This window comes from Camelina sativa, chromosome 12 (genome assembly GCF_030686135.1).
Source record: "Camelina sativa cultivar CO46 ecotype springtype chromosome 12, ASM3068613v1".
NCBI lineage: Eukaryota > Viridiplantae > Streptophyta > Magnoliopsida > Brassicales > Brassicaceae > Camelina > Camelina sativa.
The window spans coordinates 39,426,047-39,446,028 of record NC_141891.1 but is presented as its reverse complement, the minus strand read 5'-3'; the positions used below and the strand labels follow the sequence as shown (position 1 = coordinate 39,446,028).

Genomic DNA, 19,982 nt, shown 5'->3' with positions numbered 1-19,982 from the left:
GAAGCGTATACGTGTATATATATACATATATATCATAAATTACCAAACATAACATCATTATTATAAAAGATTATATTGCAATCATGATTTTGAAAAAAAAAAATATATTACAATCATGAAAAATAAATATTAAAACCTAGACCTTAGCCGTTATATAACGTTGTAATCGGTTAATATAGTAATTATTGTAGTAGTGTAGTGGCAAGTAAGTATTTTAAGTAGTGTAAGTCTACGGTTCGAATCCTACAAAACACAAAATAAACTTTTTTGGCAAATTAGTAATTTCATCGAAGAGTCTTCTTCCTCCCCTAAAACCCTAAGCGCCGTTTCGTTCTCTGCACTTTTTCCAAGTTTTTTTCTGATCATTACCAAGTCCAGCAACGCTTCCTAACTACTTTTCCCACGCTTCCACTCGGAACCTTACGGTTCCACCACCATTCTAAAAAGTTCCTTTTAGGAATCGCGATTCCAAGCCGATTTCGGGTGATTCCGCTCCCGTTTCTGATTCTGGATGAAGAATCGACACCTCTCCGACGATTCCGTGCAGCGTAGGTAGGTACGTCTCACAACTTCAAACCTTTTCACATAGTATTCTTAATTAATTAATAATATTAGTTTTTTTTTTCTTTTTAAAGGGGAAAAATCGAAAATATTAGTTTTTAAAAAGTATTAGATTAACTATGTTTTTATTGTAAATATTTATTGATATCAATGAATACTCCCTAACTAAAAGATTTGGTAAAACGAATACGAGTCCACTAACAACATGTGTAGTTTAATTGGAATCATATTAAAAATATATGTGACTTCTATGAAAAAGGCTGGTACTAACTGAAGAAAAATGTGGTTAGAGAGAGGTTTAGGCTACTTGACTTATGGTATATATATATATATATTTGAAAATATTGATTTAGTGTGATTAATTCTTGTTGATATTGTTGTACTAAAATTGTTGATTCATTCATTGTTTTGTATCTTATACTATTTAAAGATAGATTATTGTTTGTCCTAAAAGATTTGATAATACGAGTATGAATTCATTAATAAGTATGGTATTTTATTTTATATTAACACTAATTAATTAATTAATCAATATGATCATATATATTTTGAGGTGGTTTTAATGAGAAAAAAATTTGTAATTTAATTTGTTGAAAAATTTAGGTGTGGAGGGGACTAAGTATTTGATTTATAGTCGTGGTTAATTATTTTTCTAAAAGATGTTGATTTGTTATTGTTGGTTTTTCTTTCTTTTATCTATTATATAAGTTCATATCAAACTTAATCCATTACAAACGGTAAAAATAAAATTGGACATACCTACAATGCAAGTCTAAAGCAGTATAAAAAATTAACATAAAAAATTCTTGTAAATAGACAGAGCCACTTCGTAAAAAAAATCATACCTCATTTTATGTAGTCCAATTTGTGGACTTCCAGCAGAGTGGATATCTATTCCAGTAACGATAAGTTTTGACGGCTGCCTCCAGTTCATTCTTTCTTTGCATTTCTAAAAGAATGTTTAAGTAAATTAATCTTATGCTTTATATAAGTTTTACTTGGAAATATATCTTGCAGGTGAAGATATATCCAAGCAAGTCACTCAACAGAGTTTTCTTGAAGTAGTTATGATCGTTGTAGGAAGTGTTTTCGTAGGTTTCTTTTCGTGGGTATCGTCTTACTAGTTGCCTTTAAGGCGGACCAAGCTGAATGGGAGGAATAAAAATAAATTGAAGAAGCAAGGCAAAGGAATATCAATAAATTTTGTTAGAGGAATTGGTTCTTCTCTGAATATCAGCAGTTTGACCACTTCTTGGCATTCCTAAGATAACATACAGCCATTAACAAGTTGTTGTCGCTCAACTTTCAGACGTATCTGTGAATGATTAATTAATTACAAACGGTAAAAATAAAATTGGACATACCTAAAATGTAAGACTAAAACAATATAACAAACATAACAAGACCAAGCGTCGATAGCTCAATTGGTAAAGACTCTCTGGCAAAGTTTAGAGGTCGCCGGTTCGAGGGACGGCGCTTGGGAGGGGACCATATAAAATGCTCTGGTCCTTGGCCTGAGGGGATGTACGGGCCTAGGCCCAGAACCTCTTAGTAATTCAAAAAAAAAAAAAAACAAATTCTTTTAAAGAGACAGAGCCAATTCGTAAAAGAATCATACCCCACCTTATGTAGTCCAATTTGTGGGATTCTAGCGGAGTTGAGACGACGACAATGATCCATTCCAGTGACGATAAGTTTTGACGACTGCCTCCGGTTCTCATTCAAGGAGAGAATTAGGGCAACAAAAGAGCTTTTTATTTTGTTATTGTTGTTACATGTTAAATTTTGTGATACCATAAATTGTTGATTTCTCCATAAATTCATTAATTGCTTCACATCTATAATAGTATTTTTGCAACACTTTTGGTCAAAAATATATATTTGAAAACATTTACCATTGAATGTCATTAAATGCTTATATTCATATCCAAACAGGTTTAGTTAACTCTCTCTACTACCCTTATAACCAAACACAATTAAAATATTTTAAATATCTATATGTATATATATATAACTAGATTAGGACCCGCCCAATGTGCAGGTTTAGAATTTTTAAAATAAAATTAAATTTTAACAAAGAATATAAATTAAATATTTTTAATAAGTAAAAACTATCTATAAAAATAAATAGATACACCAAAGTGTCCAATGTGATGTTTGGTGTAAAAAGTGTGACTCTGCGTAGACTATTAATCATGTTTTCTTTGAATGTCTTTGCTCGTGTGAAGTTTGGAATTTATCTCTGACTCCGGTCTCGTCAAAAAGTTTTCCATATGAGTCGGTATACTCGAAATATGGATTTTGTTTTCTGGAGGGGTGCATCTCAACAGGGTGATCCTGATCATCTTCTTGAATTACCATGGATTTTATGGGCACTCTAGAAGGCCATAAATAAAGAGTTTATCTAAGGTTTAGAGATCGAGGCGAATGATATAATTGCTCATGCTTTGGGGGATAAGTTAGCCTGAAAAGAGGCACTCTCTTTTATGGCCGTCATGTCAGCTCCATCTCCGTCTTTAAATGTCCAGGTTTCTTCACCTGGTTGTCAGATTGATAGTTCTTGGAAAGCAAGCAATGTGCATTCAGGATTGGGCTGGTGGTGTTGCATTGGTGAGGAGCAAACCTTGTTGATGGGGGACAAGTGTCTAAGACGGAGCTCCTCCCCCTACATTCGGAGTTAGAAGTGTTGTTGTGGACCATGGAGTGGATACGTGCTGCAGGGATCGCTTGTCAACATTTCGAGACTGATTATGCTGAGTTACTGACTATGGTGCAGTCCCCTAAAGATTGACCGTCCTTCTCCGACATGTTCGATGTGTTTAACTCGTTGGAGTCCTTCCCACTATTCTCCATCTCTTGGATCTCCCATGCATCAAATACTAAGGCAGATTGTCTTGACCGTGTTTCGTGTTCTTTTATCTCTGGAGTTTTTTTTTGTAAATCTCTTCCCTCCACCTTGGACAACTAACCGAGAAATTTACTTTTAATTCATTTTTTGGTTGAAAAAAAAGAGAGTAAATAGATACATTTTTAGTTAAAGAAAATAGTTGTAGATGAGTTGAAAATCAAAATAAAAATAAATTTAACAAAGAATAAATATTTAAATATTTTCATAAGGAAAAACAATGTATAAAAATAAAGAGATAAAGTTTTAGTTGTAGAAAAAAGTTGCTTGTTTTTACTATAATACACTAATGTATATCCATTTACAAATCTACTATCTACATTACAACTAAAAGTGTATTTGTACACACAAATATATTTTACTGTTATATGTCTTTTCACTTTAACATTTTAATAGTCACAAAAACGCATATGTTAATTTTATATACTCCTATCTTATATATGTATCGTTGCAAACTAAATATTTTCGATGACAAATGTTAGTGATTCAAAAGTAAAATAAGATGGCAATATATCTAGATTAACATTTCGAACGTAAACATTTCCATTGCCAGGGGTAACCTACAAATATTTTAAAAGGTTTTTTTTACTTTTTATGTGTTATAAAACATAACGCAAATATATAAAAATATTATATTATATATATATATATATATGTGTGTATGTAATATACACTACTATAATAAAGAGAGAGACGAGAGGTAAGTAAAAGAATTCTTCTCTTCTTCTTGTGTTATTACTTTTTGTCTTCATCGACCACATATATATAGTACAGTAACTTGGTGACTAAGCTAAAGTACTATATATATACAAGTAACTTGGGGACTAAGGTAAATATAGATAAGATTAAAATTACTTAAAGTAGAAGTAATGTGATGGATAATCACATGTGTTATTATCCAGTTTATAACACTCCCTCTTGATTATTCATCATCATTTATTTATTGTATACTGCCTCATTAAAAACCTTATCATAGAAAAACATATAGGATAAATACCATGATAAGGGAAAAAGAGTACAGTGACACAATCTCTCCCTGGAAAAAATGAGTCTTTTTCTCTTCATAGGTTTCGTAGATGACTCATATCGATCATTCTTTGCTTCGTACAAACGAGTCTACTTTTCTTCATATCTTCCGTAGATGATCCATATCGATCATTTTCTTCATTCTTCAGAAGAGAGATAGACCTTCACCATTGACCTTCTTCTTTGAGATCGATATTTTGCGTGTTATTTGATGCCTCGTTAAAAACCTTGTCATGGAAAAACCCAGTGGGATCAAAACTATGATAAGGGAAAAAGAGTGCAGCCACGCGAATCATCATATTCTCCCCATTTGTAATTACATCTGCTACATTGTTACTTGAGCTGATGTACTGGCTATCAACTTCCTTATTCTACTCAAATTCTTGACCGTAAGAAAGGAATATATCTTGTTTTGTCGCTCTTGGTGTAACTTCCTTTGAATTGGGCGACATATGCAACAGAGTCTTCAAACAGTGTTCTTGCCTTTGGTGACTACTTTAGTTGCGTCTTGCTAATGGGTCTCAACAAGCATTAACTAGTTGATGTTGATCAAACACTCAGTTTGAAGTTCTTCGCCAACATGTTACGAGACTCCAATCTTAGGTAGATAACTATTTGTTGACGGTTGGGCATCATCGGAGCCATTAGGGATTCTCGATATGGCATATGAAGCACAATTATTTTGGCATGACTTGAACGAGCAACGGCCAAAGTCTATTACTGAAATGTCTTGAAGTCATTGGTTTGCGATATATCTTTATATCGATCCGATATAAATCTTCCATCTGCAAAACCAACTAAACCAAACTTGGGGGTTCCAAAATATATTAAGCCCGAGTTAATCATACCTTTGCAATAGAAGATATGTTTTAACTCATACTCAAAATCTACTCATAGAAAATAAGTTATATGTTGCAAAGATATTAGTAGAAAATGCTATGCACAATTCATAAGATATATAAATGCTCGTCAGCATTTATATATGATCTTATATGACTATATATATATATATATGACTTCCTTTAGAAGTGATTACACTACAAGAAAACATAGTTTTAGTGACGGTAGAATTCGCCACTAAATCGTTGCAACAGAGACATAACAACGTTTTTGTGACGACTAACTAAACGTTGCTACTAGCTCGTCACAAATAATGATTCGTCACAATAACGTCACGATTATTGTGACTTCTCAGAATCGTCGCTAAATAGATACAGAGTAGGCGTTGCTAATTCATTGTTATTTTTGTGATGAATTAGTATCGAATATACCGACCAACTGGATCGCCATGGGAAACAATACTTTCTTCACCAGTCATTAATTCGTCACAAACATTGCAATGCGTTTGCGACGTCAAGCTTAGTTCGTCGCAAACTTGTCTCAAACGTGAAGACACTAATTTGTCACAAAATCATGATCAGATAAAAAAAAAATATGTGGTCACAATTTGCAACAATACTAATATAATTAATAAATTATATTTAAATTGCTATAATTTTTAAAAATCTAATCATAAATTTAAGAATAACAAAATTAAATATTAAATAAAAGAAATTTAATATATAATTGTTTTAATACTACAAAATATACTAATCACATAAGTTAATATCACTTGAGATCCGTGTTTCCCGCTTCTACCGCAGCACGGTCGAACTCCGACTTGAACCGGATCAATTGGTTGAGTACGGCGTCCGTCGTCGCTGTAACACTGCTGCTACGCTAGAATGGGCTTCTCACATGGTGAGCATCTCAGATTGTGCCTCTTGCAATTGTGCCCTCAACTGAGCTGAATCTTCTCCAAATAGCCAAAGGAACATCTCGAATAGACCCGACCCCATAGATGCGGTTCTTCTTCTTCGGTGAAAACTGCAAACTAGAAATTATCATTACTTTAACATATATAAATCACATTTAAATAAAAATTAATAAATAATTAAAAGATATACGATTTGATTTGGCTAAGTAAGAGACTAAGAGAGGTTTCATTGGGAGAGAAACGAGGGAGTGAGAGAGATAATTGTAGAAACAAGCAATAATGGAGAGAAACAAGCTTATTTATAGGAGAGTTAACGTTCATCACAAAAAAGACACAACTCTCTCATCTTAAAAGCGGCCAATGGAAAAAAGTAAATGTTGTGACGTTTTTGTAACGATACATTACTAATTCGTTGTAACAATTTTGCTTTTCCGCCAGCGGGAAATTTTGATGTTTTTCGTTAATGAGGAATTAGCAACGAATCGTCACAAAAACGTTGTAAACGTACGTGAAATATTTTGTTTTACCGCTGGAGGGAAACTTGAATTTTTTTACTTAGTGACGACCTAGTTACGTTTCTTCAAGAAAATTTCACTACTCTTTAAATACATTTATGGGTCTGAAAAAGGTTGTTCCACATTAGTGACGAATTAGCGACAACATGTTGTGACGATGTTGTAAAATACAAACCTTTGTGAAGAACTAGCTAGTAGCGACAACCTGTTGTGACTACCTAGAGACAAACCGTTGTGACGACGTTGCGATGTCACGTACAATACAAACCTTTGTGACGAACTAGGGACAACCTGTTGTGAGAAATTTGTGACGCCATGTACACTAAAAACCTTCTTGAAGAACTAGCTAGTAGCGATAACCTGTTGTGACGAACTAGCGACAACCTATTGTAACGACTTTGTGACGCCAAAGTACACTACAACAGAAACGTGTTTAACCACTTTCCCACTGAAGTTGTTCATCGCAAGTATGTAGCAAATAGTATCTATTTAGCAACGAATGTAAGATTCAACGACAGTTCGTCACAATATCGACTCTATCATACCACGATTTAGTGACGACCACGTTCGTCACAAAATGGCGACGTATTTATGTCGAATTGTGTCTTTGTTGCTAAGTCGACGCGATTATGTTATTACCTTGCGACGGCGGTAATCCATCACTAAAATTCGTCACTAATAAACTGTTTTCTTGTTAGTATAACATCTATTGAAATAGATGTTTAGTTTAGAATATCTGGAGACATTTTTGTCTTTGCAAGATCTTTTTTTTTTGAACAACCATCTTTCCAAGATCTTTGATTCCAAATAACTCTTCAAGAGTTTTTGATGATGTTCAAAATCATCACTGTTATGAATTTTCGAGAACATAATTATGATATCATATATCTTTCGGGATAAGCTATCCCATGAGGCATATTTCAAGTCATCATATAATATTAATTTTGATTGATATAGGGTACTTTAACAAAACATGGTGCGACACACCATTTTGTTATATATCATTATACCCTTTTGATGCTTAGACCACTAGTCCAAAAATTACTTGTCTTTCATACGATTTTAATATAGACTTGATTACCTCTTTATTGGCCAATATATATCTCTATACGCTCACAAAGCAGAGATTTATGATCCTCATTAATCACATTGCGCGATTTAACATTTTTCTTGTCGACATTATGTCTTTGGTTCCATATTTCCCATAATGACATGGTTAATCGAGATCTCTTTAATCATTATATAAATGATTTTATACAGGTACCTGATTTCGTTATTAACCATATCAATCGGTTTCTCTACTCCTCTTGAGAAGCATCTTGCTCCTCTTTAGGAGTCTATTTGCTTCTCTCTGGGAGTCTATTAGCTCTTTTTAAAGAGTCTATCTACTCCTATTTAGGAGTTCATTTTCTCCTCTTTTGAGAGTATAATCCTCTTTTTAATTTGCTCCTTTTTCTTTTCGAGGATTTCATTTATCTTATATAGGAACCAAAGTAGCCTATCACGTTTCTTATGTGTCATATACTTAGTATGTCATCTGCCAGAGACATTTTTTATTGGAGCATTTCTAACTGGGATGTGAGATTTCTCAGAACTACAAGTTCATATTCATTTATGTGAGGATCAATAATTGTATGAAACCTCATCCATCAGCTTTTTGCATTTGATTTGCAATATATGTTTTGAATAGTGATCTGTTGAACTTTTGAACTTTCAAGTTCATATTCATTAGATTCATTTGTTCAAAGATCCAAAACTATTCGATGATTCTCCCATAATGATGGGGAACTTTATCATCTAATATGATGATATACAAATCTTGCAATAGGCGCATCTCTCATAAGATGGTCTTAGAGCGGAGACTCATCTCCCTCATCTATATATTTCATCCTCTGTAGATGATATTTTTATGTAGTGTCGATGAGCATTTTAAATATGTATCACACACCCATAAGATTTGAAATAAGAAATATTTAATCTCCAACCATGAATATATAACATGCGATAAATATTTCTTTATAAATTGTTGGTCTCATATATAATATTGACTATATGCAAAACTGCATGTTCCATGTTTTGACATGGAGATTAAATCACCAAGAACCGTTTTGCAATCTCTTGGAGTTGCACTGTGAACGATTCATCATAGCTCATTTCAAGAGTGAACATCATGAATGTTCCACTTTATCACATGCGACATATATATGTGATAAACAATAGGATATGACTTCACCATAGTTATATCGCTATGGGGTGTCAAATTCACCAAAGTTTATCGACTTATTGTCGATGTGGGATTCCTTAAATTCTCCCCCTCGAGATGATAACTCTTGGAGTTCATTCATCTCGTACTGAATCCCACTTTAAGATCAACAACATACCAATTTCGTTTATGTATATTATCTTAGATCCCTATAAGATGTGAGATTAGTATTACCCCCTCTCAAGATGATGACTTTTATGTCCATTCACCTTTGACCGAATCTTATTTTTAGATCGGTTATATTTGGGGTTTAATTTGAGGATTTATTAAGGAAATCAAACCATCATATATATACAATGAGCTTGTTAATCCAAAGGGATGGTGAATGGGCCAACACTGTATGATTCTGGAGGCATAGCCTACTACAGAATTAAGGAGGAGGTATATAACCATCGACTCCATAAACAGTAAATAGAAATTTAAATGAATTTAAATAAACTTAAAAAAATTCAACATAAATTAGATGTTACCTGAAATATGAATGAAGTGCAATGCTTACAACCTCATGAAATGTGAATGGGGACATGCAATACTTTTGAAAGAACTTTTGTTCCTCTGAACAAATTCTCAATGATTTTTAATATCATTGATTGACCGGGATGGCTTGTCCGGTAATGTTATACTTGAAGCATAAAAGAATTTCATATTTACTATTATTTTGCCATCTTTCTTTTTGCATGATATCTTATATAATAAGAGAAGGTTTTTCTCAACTTCTGCTTAGAACATGAAATCTGGCTTATTATATAACTGACACATGTCCTCTCTTATTCTTAAAGGCCATTGTTTCTAAGTTTTCATATTGGGCCTAACAAAGTAAAACCAGTTACAGGTCCAACAAATATAATTGACAGCCCTTACACCCATCAGGAGGATACAAACCAAATGATGTCGTTCACCTGTACTCACCTTCTCACAACCATCATTCCCAGCAGCTACCACCTCCGATGTACCTCCAAAAAAATCTCCTAATCCTTGGATTTCTTTGGTTTAATTAGCCTACTACACCACCAAATTCTAAATTATTTCCGGTTTAATGTATGTGTCAAGATCCCAAACACTTATTTGAAGTTCCAAACTGTATGTAACATTAATCCTGTCCAAAATCGTTTTCAAATTGTTTGGAATCATATTTAAATATTTTCAAAAAGGGGTTTAGATCTGCACTACCAATTAGAATCATATGAACTATTATTATGATTACGTTATTTGTATTACTTATTACAATCTTTAAGGCAATTAAAGAATTCCTTTGAAGTATATCCTTCATTTTCATCTTTATCGTTTACCACCCAATTATAACGTAATGAAAATAATACCAAACACCTATGATTTCATGGTCATTAATGTTTCATTCCAATCACTGATTACTCTCCCTCAACCATTGCATTAAGTTTTCTTTTTAATTAACAACCTTTGACGCACTCACCTTCTCCCTCTCTAGCCTTGATTCAACCTCCAACGAAACACACAACACTGGTATCAATAGGATTGTTGTTCGGATCATCCATATTTGGGAAGTTCGAGACTTTCAAAGAAACAATATCTTACTTATTGTTCCTGATGAAAATGTCTCCTTCCTGATGAAAATGTATATTATCTCTATTATTGTTCCTCTTGACCCTTGATTTACCTCCGTTTTAACACATTCATTTTGCCTTTGTTTCAGGATTGTGCTATACAAGCTTCAGTCCTTCCTAATCGTGTCCCTAAGTTTCAAGATGAATTGGTTAAAGGCCAGTTGTACATCATCAATGATTTCGATGTTTTTGCGTCCTCCAACCGTTATTGTCACACCTGATATATCATGGTTTTTAGGTGTTTTTAGCCATGATATAAGTCTTAATTATAGAGTCTTTTTGGTGTTTTTAGAGTCTTTTGAGTCTTTATAGGATTTAACATGGATGTGAGCTTAATGAAGCTAAATAGGAGGATTTGGAGCACATTCAAGCATTGAGGCTGAAGTTACGAAGTTGGGAGACGAAATTTGAAGAGTGCATCGATCGACACATTGATAGTATCGATCGATGCTAGGCCAAATACGAAATTGGAAGTTTTCCCACAAGTTTTGAAGATTTACAAAGCTGCCCCAAAGTTTTCCTTATTTGCATCATTGGTCCCTGGCCGTGTTTAGGAATATAAATAGGATTTTTATGGTCATTGTTTAGACCTAAGCTTTATTTTTCCCTGCAACTTTTGAGAGCAAAACCCTGAGAGATTTTTAGAGAGCTTTTGGAGAGAAGAATCAAGACTCCTTCAGAGAAGATTCATAACTCCTTTATTTCTTCTTTAATCTCTTTCTTAATGCAATTTATTCAGAAGATGTTTTGTGTTTCATTAATTATGTCTGAGTAGATCTGCTAGTTAGGTTTAGGGTTTCTCATTAGGGATTTCATGGACTGTTAGATCTGTTAATTTAGGATTCATTATCTTTCTTGTTCTTCACCATAGGTTGTTCTTAATGCTAGATCTTTGATTAGTCATCTGGATTTAGATCTTAGGATTATTGATTGATATGAGAATATAATTGATTTTCCTGACAGAAACCTTTGGTGAACAAAATTACTTTTTGCAAAGAGATTTGAATTAGTGATTTTGTGAACTTATCTAAACCTGATTTTATTGCTGGTTTTTAACTTGAATTTTGCAAAGAGATTTGAATTTTCTGGTTTTAAAACTTAGATAATATTTGCAGTGAGAACTGATTTATTTTATAATTGTGTTTAGAGTTCAAGAACGGTGCTTAATTGTTGAATCCTGCATGCTTAATTAATTGATCTGATTTTCCATGATTTCCTGAGAATTTCCCTAGGCCTAGCATTTATTCCTTCTGAATTTTACAACTCTTTTATTTTCTGTTTTGCATTGCTATTTAAATTACAATTTCTGTTTAGCATAATTAAAAGATTATTAAATCTATTGTGTGAATCTAGAGTTCTTGTGGATTCGATCCCTAAGTACTACAATTGATCTCTTAATTTGAGAGAGTAGCTCAGGGTTAACCACAAGTGGAGAATTGTTTTCACAGAGAAAATGTCTTTGGAGACTGTTAAAAAACGACAATGCTCTATTGGTTTTGATTATTTTAGGTTCTCTACTTTTTCAGACTTGCTTGATATGGTAGACAAGGGTGAGGAGCTTCCAGGTAACAACCTATTTTGCACTGTTCGTATTTCTGGTCTCTTAGCTTCCACTTTGTTCTTCAGTATATGATTTATATCTACATTTACCCACTCACCAGATGTTGTTGGCCAAATATCCTCCTCTCGAACATTTGAAAACAAAGATCAGAACCACCCTTCAAAGACAACTTTCAATTTAATACTGACTTGCATTTTAGAAAGGTATTGGTTTTGTTTTTTTTTTTCCAGATTCGTTCTACTCTTTGTAAGTCTGTAACTGTGCAACATTTCTTGTGTTTGTTGTAGTGGTGACAACGTATACATATCTCTTTGGAGAGAACTTGCGGTCGATGCCCATGCCAAACTTTTAACCCTAAAAGATGAAACAGTTGTTGTCATTGCAACCCATGTAAACCCACGGAAAGTTGGGCTTAAGTGTTTTTGTTTTTAACGTCCTACTTTCTATTAAATATTAATTGGTTGACGTTTTATTGTTCTAAAACTTAAGACCAATGTATATGGGCCTATGAATGAATATAATGCTAACAATGGGTCATATGTATTCTTGAAAATTTGAAAATTAGGGCATGGCTTGACAATTTCAAAATTAGAGCATGGTTAATACTGTTTAAGATTTGATGTTCTTCATCGTTAATTCAATAAACCATGGAAAGCTAAATATATTTTTAGTAACGTCCCATTATCACCATTAAATCCCAATAAATTATTTTACATTTATATCAAAAAATTAGTTTCAATGTTTAGTCATAAATTTATATTCCACTCTCTTATATATCTTCATCTAAAATTCTATATTGACCCATTAATTTTAAACGGCCAAATTCTACTACTATAATGGCTGACAAGCTGGTTCCTTAATATGTATATTTCATGTGATTGTATTCTATTTCGTACTCAAATTATTGTTATGATTAGAGGAAAGTTCTAATGTCTCTGAAGCATTTTTCCTTTAGATCATGTAAATGATTTGCTCATTCCATAATTCATTTTTAATTGAAAATGAAGGATTTAAGATCTCAAACAAGGAACTAAAGTTTATGCAAGCATGTAAAGTAGTAGTCTGGACTGGTGGTTAGGTGGAGGAGAAAACCTTTACAGAATGACCAAACAATCAAATAAAAAATTTAGTTACTCTTATTTTCTCCTTTAAGCTATTTTCTGTTGCCATATTGAGTAAGGTGAAATAACATTTTCTGTTTTATCTCAACAAGTTCTAAAGATTAATTACGGTATGAAGACACCATGAGCCTATGTGGATGTACACTACGACATATTCATAAAGTCAAAATAATGCAACTTAGCCTAAGATATATATCACACAACGGTATAATTGTGTTAGAAAATTATTTATTGAGTTTAAAATTTAATTACACATTTTTTTATTTTATATATTATTCTAACTTGGATATTTGTTAAGATTACTACAGATAGGGAGACCTAAAGCCTAAAATAGATTATCATATCTCTATTATATATATGTCGAAGGAAGACATTAGAAGAAACAACGTTAGACGAGGTGAATATTATCTTACAACTTCAATTTCGACTTGTGACATGGGACTTCAATTTCAACTTTCGCTTATGTCTTCACCTAACAACAAAATAAAGATGACGAGGATTTGCCTTAAACAATGTCGAAGTGAATAAAATCACCAAAAGGTAATCTTTGTTTTATTTTATTTTTGGTTTAAAGCCACTGAATAGGCTTTGAAGCTTGAAGGATTCGTATCATTTTCCGTCTTGTGTTGACAGAACAAAAAATGTGCTTTTGATGTTAGGGGTTACCAACAGTTTAAAGGGAAATAAATCACACATTATCTGAATCTGAGGATGAAATATGTGAAACATTAAGGAATAAAATATTTATTTTCTATCTCTAAACTTCATCATCTTTAATAAAAGATTACTCATGGGATAAATTCAAAACTCAAAAATGATGGTAGCTTTCGGCTATTTCTGTAAGGCCACAACGAAAACAACGTCCAAACAAGTTATTGTCGTAGTTTGAAAGTGACATGTATTAATATGACTATAAAATGAATCTATAATCTTTAATTGACAAATTACGTATTGACCCAACAGAAAATACAAAGACGATGATCAGTTGCCCATACAGCTTACAACAAGCATGAAGTTGTTTAAATATTGATTGACCATTTTAATGTAAAATATCATTTCAATGTTTACAAATACATTACATAAATCATCTATTTTGTAATCACAAAATTCCCCATGAATGTATTTCAAAATGGTTACATCATAAAACAACATGTCCTAAAAGAGAATCCGTCTAAGCTCTTAAACATTTTGTTATTCCAAACATTAAACATGATTAATAAAATACATTATACATGAGGGTGTAGTTTAATTGCTTAAGATGTATACTCTTCCTCCAAAAATTTATATCATTTTTATCAATAAAAAAAAATCCAAGTAAGAAAGCAAAATACAGAAAGATGAAAATCTAACAGTTAAAAAAATTGCAAATGGAACAAATATGAAGAAAAGCCCGTGCGTAGCACGGAGCAACTCCTAGTAATCATATACATGTGTGTCTCCAATATGGCCGATCTTGCGATACCATATTTATTTATAGCCTCAACATAATAATTTTATTAAGACAAAATGTCATTAAAACTCCATGAGTTTCTTTGAGACTTTGGAGAACAATAGACATTGATAATTATGAATCTGATGTCTTTGGAAGTCGAGAGACTAGCTCATCTAAACCTTCCAATTATTTTTTGCACTGTATAAAATATATGTACACGTGCTTTATATATTCTCATCAGAGAAATATATTTTTGACTATAAAGACATTTCATTGTCTTTAAATCTTATATGACACATATAATTATTCTTTACGAATAAATAAAATTAAATAAACAAACATAGAAATTCAGAAAATAAAATAAGAGTTATTAATAGACATAACTTTTCTTTGATCGTAGAGTAGGCAGAGCCTATCATGTATAACGATCAATCCGGAAAAGACATAGCTTTTTTATTTGATCATAAATGAGGCAGAACCTCTACATATATAACGATCAATCCGAAAATGACATAGTCTTATATTTGATCGTATAGAAGGCAAAGCCGATCTTTTCGGAAAGGACATAGCCTTTTGTATTTGATCATATAGGAGGCATAGCCTGCCTTTTTTAACGATATTTCTGGAAAAGACATAGTCTTTTGTTAGATCTGGAAGGAGGCAAAGTCTACCATATAAAAAGATTCATCCAAAAATTGTATAGCTTTATATATGATCGTAAAGGAGGCAGAACCTACTATATATAACGATCTATCTATCTGGAAAAGACATAGCTTTTATTTGATCGTGAAGGAGGCAGAGCCTACCATATATCTAACGATCTATCCAGATATGATTTGGCTATAGATTTGATCGTAAAGGAGGCAACGCCTTCAACTTATGAGGATCAATCCAGAAAAAAACATAATTTTACGGTGTCTATAATATATATGTTCTATAAACATAAATCGAAACAATATAAATTTACTTACCTCGTAAAAGCTCTAGCAGTAAAAACATCATGCTGATAACGTGTTATAAAACGTAACGCAAATATATAAAAATATTATATTATATATGTATATATGTATATATGTATATATGTATATATGTGTATGTAATATACACTACTATAATAAAGAGAGAGACGAGAGGTAAGTAAAGAATTCTTCTCTTCTTCTTGTGTTATTACTTCTTGTCTTCATCGACCACATATATATAGTACAGTAACTTGGTGACTAAGCTAAAGTACATACATTATATATATACAAGTAACTTGGGGACTAAGGTAAATATAGATAAGATTAAAATTAATTAAAGTAGAAGTAATGTGATGGATAATCACATGTGTTATTATCCAGTTTATAACATTATGCGTGTTATATTATTAGAAATATTTTATAATATTTTTCTATTAGTTATATTAATTTTAACCTACAATGGAAATGAAGTATTCGTTCTTCAATTCAATTTTGTTTTCTAGCATATCTAACATATTTTAAAATACGAATATAGATTAATTTAGTTATTTTTGTATTAAAGTTGTCTTTCATTATGTTAGAATTGGCCCTTACATATACAAGGCAAAGTGTGACACTAGACTTATAAATACATATTCCCAAGTCATCTTTTTATAAATCTTCATTTGTGTTGTCTATTTATTTTAATCATCATTTTTAACAAAGATTTATAGTCTTATGCTGCATTTGACAATTCATTATGATATAAACTTATATACCTTTGCAGTTTTTATGATATAGCAAATTTTTCTTGAAAAATAATTATTTAATATAAATGATAAATTTATTTAACATAAAATGGACAATGTATGTAAAGCAGCTAAACATTTTTAATATATAGTTATCATATTTTATTATGTCATATTTAAACCCACACAACAAGTGGGATATTTTTATAGTTTAATAAAAAAAAGTCAATGAATTTAAAGAAACTAAACATTTTTCATATATATATTTATCATATTTTACTATATCAATTTTAAAGCCATGCGACGCGTGGGATATTTTCTAGTTTATTACTATAAAATAATTGATGTATTTAAAGCAGCTAAATATTTTAATATAGATTTATCATTTTTTACTATATCATTTTTTAGAGTTTAATATATAAAGTCAAAGTATTTAAAGCAGCTAAAACTTTTTCATATATTTATCATATTTTACTATATATATCTTAAAGCAACGTGACGAGTGGGATATTTTCTAGTGTTCCATATTTATGTAATTGCGCCCCTATATATTTTTCTTTTTTTTAGATAATTTTATTTTTTTTAAAGATAAGAAACCTTAAACACAACCATGAACCATGGAGAAGAGCCAGCCATTCAAAGAGATATGATTCTTCCTGATGATGTGCTCTTAAAGTGCTTAGCTAAGATTAAAATTAATTAAAGTAGAAGTAATGTGATGGATAATCACATGTGTTATTATCCAGTTTATAACATTATGCGTGTTATATTATTAGAAATATTTTATAATATTTTTCTATTAGTTATATTAATTTTAACCTACAATGGAAATGAAGTATTCGTTCTTCAATTCAATTTTGTTTTCTAGCATATCTAACATATTTTAAAATACGAATATAGATTAATTTAGTTATTTTTGTATTAAAGTTGTCTTTCATTATGTTAGAATTGGCCCTTACATATACAAGGCAAAGTGTGACACTAGACTTATAAATACATATTCCCAAGTCATCTTTTTATAAATCTTCATTTGTGTTGTCTATTTATTTTAATCATCATTTTTAACAAAGATTTATAGTCTTATGCTGCATTTGACAATTCATTATGATATAAACTTATATACCTTTGCAGTTTTTATGATATAGCAAATTTTTCTTGAAAAATAATTATTTAATATAAATGATAAATTTATTTAACATAAAATGGACAATGTATGTAAAGCAGCTAAACATTTTTAATATATAGTTATCATATTTTATTATGTCATATTTAAACCCACACAACAAGTGGGATATTTTTATAGTTTAATAAAAAAAAGTCAATGAATTTAAAGAAACTAAACATTTTTCATATATATATTTATCATATTTTACTATATCAATTTTAAAGCCATGCGACGCGTGGGATATTTTCTAGTTTATTACTATAAAATAATTGATGTATTTAAAGCAGCTAAATATTTTAATATAGATTTATCATTTTTTACTATATCATTTTTTAGAGTTTAATATATAAAGTCAAAGTATTTAAAGCAGCTAAAACTTTTTCATATATTTATCATATTTTACTATATATATCTTAAAGCAACGTGACGAGTGGGATATTTTCTAGTGTTCCATATTTATGTAATTGCGCCCCTATATATTTTTCTTTTTTTTAGATAATTTTATTTTTTTTAAAGATAAGAAACCTTAAACACAACCATGAACCATGGAGAAGAGCCAGCCATTCAAAGAGATATGATTCTTCCTGATGATGTGCTCTTAAAGTGCTTAGCTTGCGTCTCAAGAATCCACTACCCAACTCTCTCCTTAGTCTGTAAGAGATTTCGCTCTCTCATTGCTTCAACAGAGCTTTACCAAACTCGAACCCTCTTGGGCCGGACCGAGAGTTCTCTCTATGTGTGCTTGCGTTTCGAGACCGATTCCCAACTATTATGTTGGTTCATTCTCTGCCAGAGACCAAATAGCTCCAGAAAAGTTTTGGTCCCGATTTCATCACCCAAACCTTACTCTATATCCCTTCCTGGTGTTGCAGTGGTTGGTCCTAGTATCTATGCCATTGGCGGAGGAATAAATAACTATGCTTCGTCTAGAGTTATGGTCATGGACTCTTGTTCTCACACATGGCGTGAGGCTCCAAGCATGTTGGTGGCCCGCATGTGCCCATCTGCTTGCACCTTCGATGGGAAAATATATGTAACTGGAGGTTGTGACAATATCGATTCAACGAACTGGATGGAGATTTTTGATACGAAGACCCAAACTTGGGAGTTCTTACAGATCCCTAGCGAGGAGATATGCGGAGGCTCTCTGTACCAAAGTGCAAAGTATGAAGGAACCCTCTATGTGAGGTCTAAGGCAAAAGATGTGATCTATAAGCTGCATAAAAGTAGATGGAGGTCGGCAGACTTATCCATGAATTTTAGATGGGGATGGCGGTCACTATCTTATTGTGTGATAGAGAATGTGTTCTACTGTTTTGGTGGTGGTTGTGGGATCTGTTGGTATAATCCGGAAGAAAGATTATGGAAAACTTTGAAGGGTTTAGAAGGATTGCCTAGCTTGCCTCTTTGTAATGGCAAAGTTAAATTGGCTGATCACTGTGGGAAAATGGCGATTTTGTGGGTGGAGTATGTGTCTGTTGATAAGGTCCAGAAATTGATTTGGTGTGCAGAAATTGCGATTGAAAAACGCCAGAATGGAGAAATTTGGGGGACGCTCGAGTGGTTTGACAATGTGTTCACATCAAATGAGCCAAACCCTTTAGTGCATGCTCTTACTAGTACAGTTTGTTGAATGACTCAATATTCATCCATGCATTAAAATATCATCTTGTTTTTATTTTCCCCTTTTTAATCAAGGCATAAGAATCGTATGTTCGATCTTCGAATGAACTAATGAATTTGGTTTGTGTGTTTCTTTGTGATCAATTATTTAATTTTATGGCTTCAGAACTGAAACTGGAAAGTGCAAGTTTTTTCAATACTCGGTTTCATCCATTTGTCTTTTTTTTTTTTTTTGGACCTTTGATCCGTAGACCGTAGTTAAGATCATTGAGACTTGGATGGAGTGAGAGGGCAAGTGAGATGATTACTCGAGCATATCCTTGTTTTCACAATCAATAAAGTTTCATTGCAGAAATTTATTCAATCCGGTGTAAATCACATTACTCATTGCAAATTAAAGCGTCCCAAAGAGACAACAAATTTTATATAGTTAATGATTATTCCAACACTGTCTTTGTATGACTCTTCTTGGAGCGGTCCAAATTTAAAATTCCAAAACACGTACGTACTCAAATGATTTTGGAAATCAAAAGGATGATTAGTGCTGATATGAAATCACCAATGACGTCAAAGTTTATAGAACTTTTATATTCCTTTTGATCATTTAAGAATTTTTTTATATACAAATATGAAATATTACATACAAATGATGAATGAAGACTACAATTTTGTATTTGTGCACTTTGCTTTCTTTATTTGACTAATCAAAAACTCTAGAACACTGTCAGTATTGGAATTTGAACCGGTTTATAACGATTTATAAAACTAGTCACAAATTCTATTGCCT

General features: G+C 32.0%; 2 long non-coding RNA genes and 1 pseudogene across 3 annotated transcripts; 2 read left to right on the top strand and 1 right to left on the bottom strand.

The window, feature by feature from the left end:
• Positions 1-243: 243 nt before the first annotated feature.
• LOC147933353 (uncharacterized) lies at positions 244-1,931 on the top strand. The gene is made up of 2 exons (XR_015574132.1): positions 244-556; positions 1,579-1,931. It is a non-coding gene; the product is annotated as an uncharacterized LOC147933353 (long non-coding RNA).
• Positions 1,932-5,954: 4,023 nt separating this feature from the next.
• Positions 5,955-6,607, bottom strand: LOC147933352 (uncharacterized). The gene is made up of 2 exons (XR_015573909.1): positions 6,439-6,607; positions 5,955-6,358 (listed from the first exon to the last, which is right to left on the bottom strand). It is a non-coding gene; the product is annotated as an uncharacterized LOC147933352 (long non-coding RNA).
• Positions 6,608-18,090: 11,483 nt separating this feature from the next.
• Positions 18,091-19,364, top strand: LOC104732819 (F-box/kelch-repeat protein At4g23580 pseudogene; annotated as a pseudogene). The gene has a single exon (XR_015574131.1). The product of XR_015574131.1 is annotated as an F-box/kelch-repeat protein At4g23580 pseudogene (transcript).
• Positions 19,365-19,982: the final 618 nt, after the last annotated feature.